The 11,679-nt window shown below is 38.3% G+C and overlaps 1 protein-coding gene across 1 annotated transcript in view; it reads left to right on the top strand.

Annotated features, from left to right (window-relative positions):
- The first annotated feature begins 7,966 nt into the window (after window positions 1–7,966).
- Window positions 7,967–11,679, top strand: part of LOC133568015 (band 4.1-like protein 3) — a 168,541-nt gene continuing 164,828 nt past the window's right edge. The window contains exon 1 of the mRNA XM_061919696.1: window positions 7,967–8,478. The gene's annotated coding sequence lies outside the window, so the exon portion shown is untranslated. The remainder of the gene's footprint in view (window positions 8,479–11,679) is intronic.

The raw sequence follows: 11,679 nt of genomic DNA, 5'->3' as shown, positions 1-11,679 counted from the left end.
TTACATAACAGCTGTTTCTAAAGTAATGGGGGGTATGTAAACAAACAGTGTTTTTGGTCACATTAACACAAGAAAAAAGATGCCTTTATCTGCTCTTGATGTAAAATTCCCTGAACTCATTTCCCAAAATGTCTTCATCATACAATTTACTTCATGTGGAGGTTTGTAGTTGAGAGTGGTGATCAAAAGGCAAAGAAGATGACAGGTTTAAACATCGATGACATCTATTAAACAAGACAAGAAGCAAGGAAATAAACAGAGACAGAATTCAATTTTGCTCAATTTGAGGAGAGACGTGGCGACTGTACCCTCTGTACAGTCTTCCACCACGCTCTGGCGAAAGATTGTACGCAATCTCTTTTTACTCGGACTTTCCCTGTTTACATAACAGCTGTTTCTAAAGTAATGGGGGGTATGTAAACAAACAGTGTTTTTGGTCACATTAACACAAGAAAAAAGATGCCTTTATCTGCTCTTGATGTAAAATTCCCTGAACTCATGTCACAAATTGTCTTCGTCATACAACTTAACTTCATGTGCAGGTTAGTAGTTGAGAGTGGTGATCAAAAGGCAAAGAAGATGTCAGGTTTAACAATCGATGGCATCTATTAAACAAGACAAGAAGCAAGGAAATAAACAGAGACAGAATTCAATTTTGCTCAATTTGAGGAGAGACATGGCAACTGTACTCTGTACAGTCTTTCACCACGCTCTGGCGAAAGATTGTACGCAATCTGTTTTCATTTGGACTTTCCGTGTTTACATAACAGCTGTTTCTAAAGTAATGGGGGGTATGTAAACAAACATTGTTTTTGGTCACATTAACACAAGAGAAAAAGATCCCTTGATCTGCTCTTGATGTAAAATTCCCTGAGCTCATTTCCCAAAATGTCTTCATCATACAACTTAACTTCATGTGGAGGTTAGTAGTTGAGAGTGGTGATCAAAAGGCAAAGAAGATGACAGGTTTAAACATCGATGACATCTATTAAACAAGACAAGAAGCAAGGAAATAAACAGAGACAGAATTAAATTTTGCTCAATTTGAGGAGAGACGTGGCGACTGTACTCTGTATAGACTTCCACCACGCTCTGGCGGAAGATTGTACGCAATCTCTTTTTATTTGGACTTTCCCTGTTTACATAGCAGCTGTTTCTAAATGAATGGGGGGGGGGGTATGTAAATAAACATGTTTTTGCTCACATTAACACAAGAGAAAAATATGGCTTGGGCTGGTCCTGACTCGAATTTTGGGCAAGTGTTGGATCACAATAGATAACCCCCATCCTTTCTCATCGTACACAGTGGAATTTTCTAAGCCTTCGACTTGGTGCAACAAAGACAGCCTCTTGTCCGTTCATTGGGAACTCAGAGAACGGAAAGTTTTTTGATAATTTACATACATTTTTTCCTGACAGAAGGACCCTTAAAAATCTTCAAGTTGCTTTGGATTCAAACATGCACAATGTATGCACTCGTGTACATGCAACTGACTGACATGTTTGTACGTGCATTTGTTTGTATGAGGGGCCGTTAGGGACGTTATTCAGAATTACCTCTTACATACACTACTGAAATGCTCTCACATAAACAACTGAAATGTTTTTCTCTCACACACACTACTGAAACACTCTTATACACACTACTGAAACACTCTTATACACACGACTGAAATGCTCTAACATAAACAACTGAACTGTTTTTCTCTCACACACTACTGAAACACTCTTATACACACTACTGAAACGCTCTTATACACACTACTGAAATGCTCTCACATAAACAACTGAAATTTTTTTTCTCTCACACACACTACTGAAACACTCTTATACAAACTATTGAATTGCTCTTATACACACTACTGAAACACTCTTATACACACTAGTGAAATGCTCTCACATAAACCACTGAAATGTTTTTCTCTCACAGACACTACTGAAACTCTCTTATACACACTACTGAAATGCTCTCACATAAACAACTGAACAGTTTTTCTTTCACGCACACTACTGAAACACTCATACACACTACTGAAATGCTCTCACATAAACAACTGAACTGTTTATCTTTCACACACACTACTGAAACACTCTTATACACACTTCTGAAATGCTCTCACATAAACAACTGAACTGTTTTTTTTTCACACACACACTGAAACACTCTCATACACACTTCTGAAATGCTCTCACATAAACAACAGAGCTGTTTTTTCCACACACACACTACTGAAACACTCTTATACACACTACTGAAACCCTCTTATACACACGACTGAAATGCTCTAACATAAACAACTGAACTGTTTTTCTCTCACACACTACTGAAACACTCTTATACACACTACTGAAACGGTCTTATACACACTACTGAAACACTCTTATACACACTACTGAAACACTCTTATACACACTACTGAAATGCTCTCACATAAACAACTGAAATGTTTTTTCTCTCACACACACTACTGAAACACTCTTATACAAACTATTGAATTGCTCTTATACACACTACTGAAACACTCTTATACACACTAGTGAAATGCTCTCACATAAACCACTGAAATGTTTTTCTCTCACAGACACTACTGAAACTCTCTTATACACACTACTGAAATGCTCTCACATAAACAACTGAACAGTTTTTCTTTCACGCACACTACTGAAACACTCATACACACTACTGAAATGCTCTCACATAAACAACTGAACTGTTTATCTTTCACACACACGACTGAAACACTCTTATACACACTTCTGAAATGCTCTCACATAAACAACTGAACTGTTTTTTTTTCACACACACACTGAAACACTCTCATACACACTTCTGAAATGCTCTCACATAAACAACAGAGCTGTTTTTTCCACACACACACTACTGAAACACTCTTATACACACTACTGAAACCCTCTTATACACACGACTGAAATGCTCTAACATAAACAACTGAACTGTTTTTCTCTCACACACTACTGAAACACTCTTATACACACTACTGAAACGGTCTTATACACACTACTGAAACACTCTTATACACACTACTGAAATGCTCTCACATAAACAACTGAAATGTTTTTTTCTCTCACACATACTACTGAAACACTCTTATACAAACTATTGAATTGCTCTTATACACACTACTGAAACACTCTTATACACACTAGTGAAATGCTCTCACATAAACCACTGAAATGTTTTTCTCTCACAGACACTACTGAAACTCTCTTATACACACTACTGAAATGCTCTCACATAAACAACTGAACAGTTTTTCTTTCACGCACACTACTGAAACACTCATACACACTACTGAAATGCTCTCACATAAACAACTGAACTGTTCATCTTTCACACACTACTGAAACACTCTTATACACACTACTGAAATGCTCTCACATAAACAACTGAACTGTTTTTTTTTTTCACGCACACTACTGAAACACTCTTATGCACACTACTGAAACACTCTTACAAACACTACTGAAATGCTCTCACATAAACTGAAATGTTTTTTCTCACACACACTACTGAAACACTCTTATACACACTACTGGAACGCTCTTATACACACAACTGAAATGCTCTCACATAAACAACTGAAATGTTTTTCTCTCACACACACTACTGAAACACTCTCATACACACTACTGAAATGCTCTCACATAAACAACTGAACTGTTTATCTCACACACACACTACTAAAACACTTTTACACACACTACTGAAACACTCTTATACACACTACTGAAATGCTCTCACATTAACAACTGAAATTTTTTTTCCTCACACACACGACTCAAACACTCTTATACACACTACTGGAACGCTCTTATACACACAACTGAAATGCTCTCACATAAACAACTGAAATGTTTTTCTCTCACACACACTACTGAAACACTCTCATACACACTACTGAAATGCTCTCATACACACTACTGAAATGCTCTTACATACACTACTGAAATGCTCTTCAGGTGTTTATGTGAGAGCATTTCAGTAGTGTATGTAAGAGGTAATTTCTGAATAATGTCCCTAACGGCCCCTCTTATGTTTCGGCGCCTTTCACACGAGGACCCTAGCAATGTCAGCTCCTTGTTTTTTTATGCACACTCACTGGACACTTGGTTAGGTACACCCGCACGATCGAAAAGCGATTTTCAATACTTGATATAACGGCTCTCCGCATGACGCAGTTGCACACCAAGACAAAGTACAAACACAATGATATTATTTGTAACATATACCAAGCAATGGATATCTAATATTTGTAACAAGAGAAGTATCTCACACCTCTCTTTTCTAAAGTACATCTGTACAGACGATATAGAAATCTACATCAACAATATGATTTACCTGAAAGGCTGTAAAGGACATATTTATTCATATTTTTTTTATCGATTAAGAAATGCGACTCATTCGAAAATCTATTTTCTTTTTTACGCCCCTATCCCTTATTTTGTGCTTGGCAGAGGTATGCGTTCTCCAACTGCTTTTCACTAAGTGTTTATTTGCACTCTGGTGGAAATATATTCATCTGTTTCTGATATTGTGGTTAGGTTTGTTAATTAGGGCCATGTTTTTCAACCTTTTTTGAGCCAAGGCACATTTTTTTGCATTGAAAAAATCCGGAGGCACATCACCAGCAGAAATCACAAAAAATACGAAACTCAGTTGACCGTGAAGAGTCGTCGTCACAATTTTTGAATTTGACTTTAAACCATAACCAAGCATGCATCGATATAGCTCTTGTCTCAAAGTAGGTGTACTGTCACCACCCTGACTTATTTTGTATTTGTTGCTGTTTTCCTGTGTGTAGTGTTTTAGTTCTTGTCTTGCGCTTCTATTTTTTGGGGGGGTATTTCCTGCAGCAGTTTCATGTCTTCCTTTGAGCGATATTTCCTGCATCTACTATGTTTTAGCTATCAAGACTATTTCAGTTGTCGCCGTCCTTATTTGTGGGGACATTGTTGATTGTCATGTCATGTTCAGATGTACATTGTCTTTGCTCCACAGTAAGTCTTTGCTGTTGTCCAGCATTCTGTTTTTGTTGACTTTGTAGCCAAGTTTAGTTTCGTTCTGCATAGCCTTCCCTAAGCTTCACTGCCTTTTCTTAGGGGCACTCAACTTTTGTTTATTTTTAATTTAAGCTTTGGATACCTTTTTACCTGCACACTGCCTCCCGCTGTTTCCGACATCTACAAAGCAATTAGCTACCGGCTGCCACCTACTGATACGGAAGAGTATTACACGGTTACTATGCCGAGCTTTAGACAGCACCGACACTCAACAACACATCGTTTGCGGACTATAATTACTGGTTTGCAAAAAAATATTTTTTACCCAAATAGGTAAATGTAGATAATCTCCCACGGCACACCAGACTGTATCTCACGGCACACTGTTGGAAAAACACTGAATTAGGGGGAATGGGAGCAGCTCTCAGCATGAGGCAGGTGATGCACATAGCTGCCAACTACAAGAACAAATAGGGTTGCCAACGGTCCCTTGAAAAATGGAATCGTCCTATATTTAGAGACAAATTGTGCACGCGTTCCGTATTTAGCGGTCAAGGCCCCGCCTTCGCTCGATTGTAGCTGAGATAGGCACCAACGCCCCCCGCGACCCCAAAGGGAAGAAGCGATAGAAAATGGATAGATGGGTAGGACGCACTTTGTCCCATATTTTTTTATTATCGTCTGTCAGATATCAATGCAGTAAATGCTGTGACAATAGTTTGCCGCAGACTAAGCTCTGATTTCCGTGGCACGTAATCGCCACCATCCTGACTCGATTTGCTCGTGAAAGAGACGACAGTTTTGCCATGCAGGAGGACAATTTTATTTGATTATTTTTAGCAAGATAAAACCCAAGGGTAACATCATCCCTGGCGAGTGTTGTGCCTCGCCCCTGCTTCCCCAGCACCCATATTAGGTAGCGTTGGACCGAGGACCACATATATGCACAAAGTTGCCCGGGACATGTTTGTACAAACCCCTTTTCCATATGAGTTTGGAAATTGTGTTAGATGTAAATATAAACAGAATACAATGATTTCCAAATCCTTTTCAACCCATATTGAGTTGAATATGCTACAAAGACAACATATTTGATGTTCAAACTGATAAACATTGTTTTTTGTGCAAATAATCATTAACTTTAGAAATTGATGCCAGCAACACGTGACAAAGAAGTTGGGAAAGGTGGCAATAAATACTGGAATGCTCATCAAACACTTATTTGGAACATCCCACAGGTGTGCAGGCTAATTGGGAACAGGTGGGTGCCATGATTGGGTATAAAAACAGCTTCCCCAAAAAATGCTCAGTCTTTCACAAGAAAGGATGGGGCGAGGTACACCCCTTTGTCCACAACTGTGTGAGTAAATAGTCAAACAGTTTAAGAACAACGTTTCTCAAAGTGCAGTCGCAAGAAATTTAGGGATTTCAACATCTACGCTCCATAATATCATCAAAAGGTTCAGAGAATCTGGAGAAATCACTCCACGTAAGCAGCATGGCCGGAAACCAACATTGAGTGACCGTGACCTTCGATCCTTCAGACGGCACTGTATCAAAAAACCGACATCAATCTCTAAAGGATATCACCACATGGGCTCAGGAACACTTCAGAAAACCACTGTCACTAAATACAGTTTGTCGCTACATCTGTAAGTGCAAGTTAAAGCTCTACTATGCAAAGCGAAAGCCATTTATCAACAACATCCAGAAACACCGCCGGCTTCTCTGGGCCCGAGATCATCCAAGATGGACTGATGCAAAGTGGAAAAGTGTTCTGTGGTCTGACGAGTCCACATTTCAAATTGTTTTTGGAAATATTCGACATCGTGTCATCCGGACCAAAGGGGAAGCGAACCATCCAGACTGTTATCAACGCAAAGTTCAAAAGCTAGCATCTGTGATGGTATGGGGGTGCATTAGTACATTATGAAGCGTAAAATACGACAGCGGAGACCACCGGACTGTTGAAGGACTGAAGCTCTACATAAAACAAGAATGGGAAAGAATTCCACTTCCAAAGCTTCAACAATTAGTTTCCTCAGTTCCCAAACGTTTATTGAGTGTTGTTAAAAGAAAAGGTGATGTAACACAGTGGTGAACATGCCCTTTCCCAACTACATTGGCACGTGTTGCAGCCATGGAATTCTAAGTTAATTATTGTTTGCTAAAAAAATTTAATTTATGAGGTTTCAACCTCAAATATGTTGTATTTGTAGTGCATTCAGCTGAATATGGTTTGAAAAGGATTTGCAAATCATTGTATTTGGGCTTCACGGTGGCAGAGGGGTTAGTGCGTCTTCCTCACAATACGAAGTTCCTGCAGTCCTGGGTTCAAATCTAGGCTCGGGATCTTTCTGTGTGGAGTTTGCATGTTCTCCCCGTGAATGCGTGGGTTCCCTCCGCGTACTCCGGCTTCCTCCCACCTCCAAAGACATGCACCTGGGGATAGGCCCCTCCCACTTCCAAAGACATGCACCTGGGGATAGGTTGATTGGCAACACTAAATGGTCCCTAGTTTTTGAATGTGAGTGTGAATGTTGTTTGTCTATCTGTTTTGGCCCTGCGATGAGATGGCGACTTGTCCAGGGTGTACCCTGCCTTCCGCCCGATTGTAGCTGAGATAGGCGCCAGCGCCCCCCCCCCCCCGCCACCCCAAAAGGGAATAAGCGGTAGAAAATGTATTCTGTTTATATTTACATCTAACACAATTTCCCAACTCATATGGAAACGGGGTTTGTGTATCCATCGATCCATCCATCCATCCATTTTCTACCGCTTTTTACCTTTTGGGGTGGTGGGGGGCGCTGGCGCCTATCTCAGCTACAATCGGGCGGAAGGTGGGGTACACCCTGGACAAGTCGCCACCTCATCGCAGGGCCGGGTTTGTGTATAGTTCTTCAATTTTCCGACCTCAAGAATCAGCAATTGGGTCAACAAGGTGAAATTACGTCTGAAAACCTTTGACAAGTCGTCTCCAAGTCCTTCCGCGGCCCATTAGGACGTTTCAAAGTTTAAAATATGATCCGCCTTGGAGATCCACCCATCCTTCCATCTTCTTGTGCTTATCCAAGCAGGGAAGGACTGACTTTCTTCTCCTCAACCACTTCCTGGGTCTTTTTACCTTGTCTTTGCAGTCTATTTAATTGAATATAAGTTGAAAAGCATTTGCAAGTCATTGTATTCTGTTTTTTATTTACCATTTACACAACATGCCAACTTCACCGGTTTTGTGTTTTATTTTGAAACTAACCCCGGTCATTTATTTTGTGATTGTGCATGACTTCCTGTCCAACACCGTAGATTTTCGCTAACTTGATCCGCCGTGTTGAGGAACTGGCCAAATTAGAATCTCATTGGCGGTTTAAAAAGGACACATTGACGTCAATCACAATCTAAACAGTCTGCTGGTGATTATATGAACCGCAGCCATGACGCATCCTGTGGAAATGAAAGGTAACTAAACCGACGTCGCCAGCGTGTTTGATGTCTGACCCGCCAAATGTGTTAGAGTCCAACATGTCTGCCATTGTTTGTCTCGGCTGCTGTCAGTCCGCCTCAGCGCGGCCACACTGAGATAGAATCATCTGTCCAGCCTCTGGCAGTCGGACTAAATGTGACTTTTTACCACAATTACTTACATGTTTCTGTTAAAAAGAAAAAAATAAAAGAATCAAATTGGGAGATTCGGAGGTCGTTTTCTTCTGAGCTACAAGGTACATGCTAACTATTTGGTGTTGCTAGCTCACTTATTTAGAAATGACAATTAGCAACTTTGTTGTTATATTAATGTTTTGTCTTCAAAACACTAGTAGTGTATCACTATCTGAGTTGTTAAACAAAGCGTGTCCAGCTTATAGTGACACTACACTTTATGATAGTCACACTACACCTTATGAAAGTCACACTACACTTTATGATAGTCACACTACACATTATGATAGTCACACTACACTTTATAATATTGACTACATATGATAGTGACACTACACTTTATGATAGTCACACTACACATTATGATACTGACACTACACTTTCTGATAATGACACTACACATGATAGTCACACTGCACTTTATGACAGTGACACTGCACTTTATGATAGTGACACTACACGTTATGATAGTGACACTACACTTTATGATAGTGGCACTAAACTTTATGGTAGTGACACTACACTTTATTAAAGTCAAACTACACTTTATGATAGTGACACTACACATGATACTGACACTACACTTTATGATAGTGACACTACACTTTATGATAGTCACACTATACACTTTATGATAGTGACACTACACTTTATATAGTCACACTACACTTTATGATAATCACACTACACTTTATGACTGCAACACTGCACTTTATGATAGTCACACTAAACATGATAGACTACATTTTATGATAGACATCTATATCATAAAATGTAGATGTCTATCATAAAATGTAGTCTATCATAATGTGTAGTGTTTTATGATAGTGACACTACACTTTATAAATGTCGGACTACACTTTATGATACTCAGACTACACATTATGACAGTCACAATACAGTTTATGATAGTCAAACTATACATTATGATAGTGACTCTACACTTTATGATAGTGACACTACACTTTATGATAGTCAGACTACACATTATGATAGTGACACTACACTTTATGATAGTCACACTACACATTATGATAGTGACACTACACTTTATGATAGTCACACTACACATTATGATACTGACACTACACTTTCTGATAATGACACTACACATGATAGTCACACTACACTTTATGACAGTGACACTGCACTTTATGATAGTGACACTACACGTTATGATAGTGACACTACACTTTATGATAGTGGCACTAAACTTTATGGTAGTGACACTACACTTTATTAAAGTCAAACTACACTTTATGATAGTGACACTACACATGATACTGACACTACACTTTATGATAGTGACACTACACTTTATGATAGTCACACTATACACTTTATGATAGTGACACTACACTTTATATAGTCACACTACACTTTATGATAATCACACTACACTTTATGACTGCAACACTGCACTTTATGATAGTCACACTAAACATGATAGACTACATTTTATGATAGACATCTATATCATAAAATGTAGATGTCTATCATAAAATGTAGTCTATCATAATGTGTAGTGTTTTATGATAGTGACACTACACTTTACAAATGTCGGACTACACTTTATGATACTCAGACTACACATTATGACAGTCACAATACAGTTTATGATAGTCAAACTATACATTATGATAGTGACTCTACACTTTATGATAGTGACACTACACTTTATGATAGTCAGACTACACATTATGATAGTGACACTACACTTTATGATAGTCACACTACACATTATGATAGTGACACTACACTTTATGATAGTCACACTACACATGATAGTGACACTACATGTTATGATAGTGACAATACACGTTATGATAGTGGCACTAAACTTTATGGTAGTGACACTAAACTTTATTATAGTCAAACTACACTTTATGATAGTGACACTACACATTATGATACTTACACTACACTTTATGATAGTGACACTACACTTTATGATAGTCACACTATACACTTTATGATAGTGACACTACACTTTATATAGTCACACTACACATTATGATAGTGACACTACACTTTATGATAATCAAACTACACTTTATGACAGCAACACTGCACTTTATGATAGTCACACTATACACTTTATGATAGTGACACTACACTTTATATAGTCACACTACACATTATGATAGTGACACTACACTTTATGATAATCACACTACACTTTATGACTGCAACACTGCACTACTGCACTTTATGATAGTCACACTACACATTATGATAGACATCTACACTTTATGATAGTGACACTACACTTTAAAAAAGTCAGACTACACTTTATGATCAGACTACACATTATGATAGTCACAATACACTTTATGATAGTCAAACTATATATTATGATAGTGACTCTACACTTTATGATATTGACACTACACTTTATGATAGTCACACTACACTTTATGATAGTCACACTACACTTTATGATAGTCACACTACACATGATAGTCACACTACACTTTATGATAGTGACACCACACGTTATGATAGTGACACTACACTTCATGATAGTCACACTACACTTTATGATAGCAACACTACACTTTATGATAGTCACACTATACACTTTATGATAGTGACACTACACTTTATATAGTCACACTACACATTATGATAGTGACACTACACTTTATGATAATCACACTACACTTTATGACAGCAACACTACACTTTATGATAGTCACACTACACATTATGATAGACATCTACACTTTATGATAGTGACACTACACTTTAAAAAAGTCGGACTTCACTTTATGATCAGACTACACATTATGATAGTCACAATACACTTTATGATAGTCAAACTATATATTATGATAGTGACTCTACACTTTATGATATTGACACTACACTTTATGATAGTCACACTTTATGATAGTCACACTACACATTATGATAGTGACACTACACTTTATGATAATGACACTACACATGATAGTCACACTACACTTTATGACAGTGACACTGCACTTTATGATAGTGACA

The sequence above is a fragment of the Nerophis ophidion genome, linkage group LG14 (genome assembly GCF_033978795.1).
Source record: "Nerophis ophidion isolate RoL-2023_Sa linkage group LG14, RoL_Noph_v1.0, whole genome shotgun sequence".
NCBI classification, from domain to species: domain Eukaryota; kingdom Metazoa; phylum Chordata; class Actinopteri; order Syngnathiformes; family Syngnathidae; genus Nerophis; species Nerophis ophidion.
The sequence above is the reverse complement of the archived record's forward strand: the minus strand, read 5'-3'. Positions and strand labels throughout refer to the sequence as shown.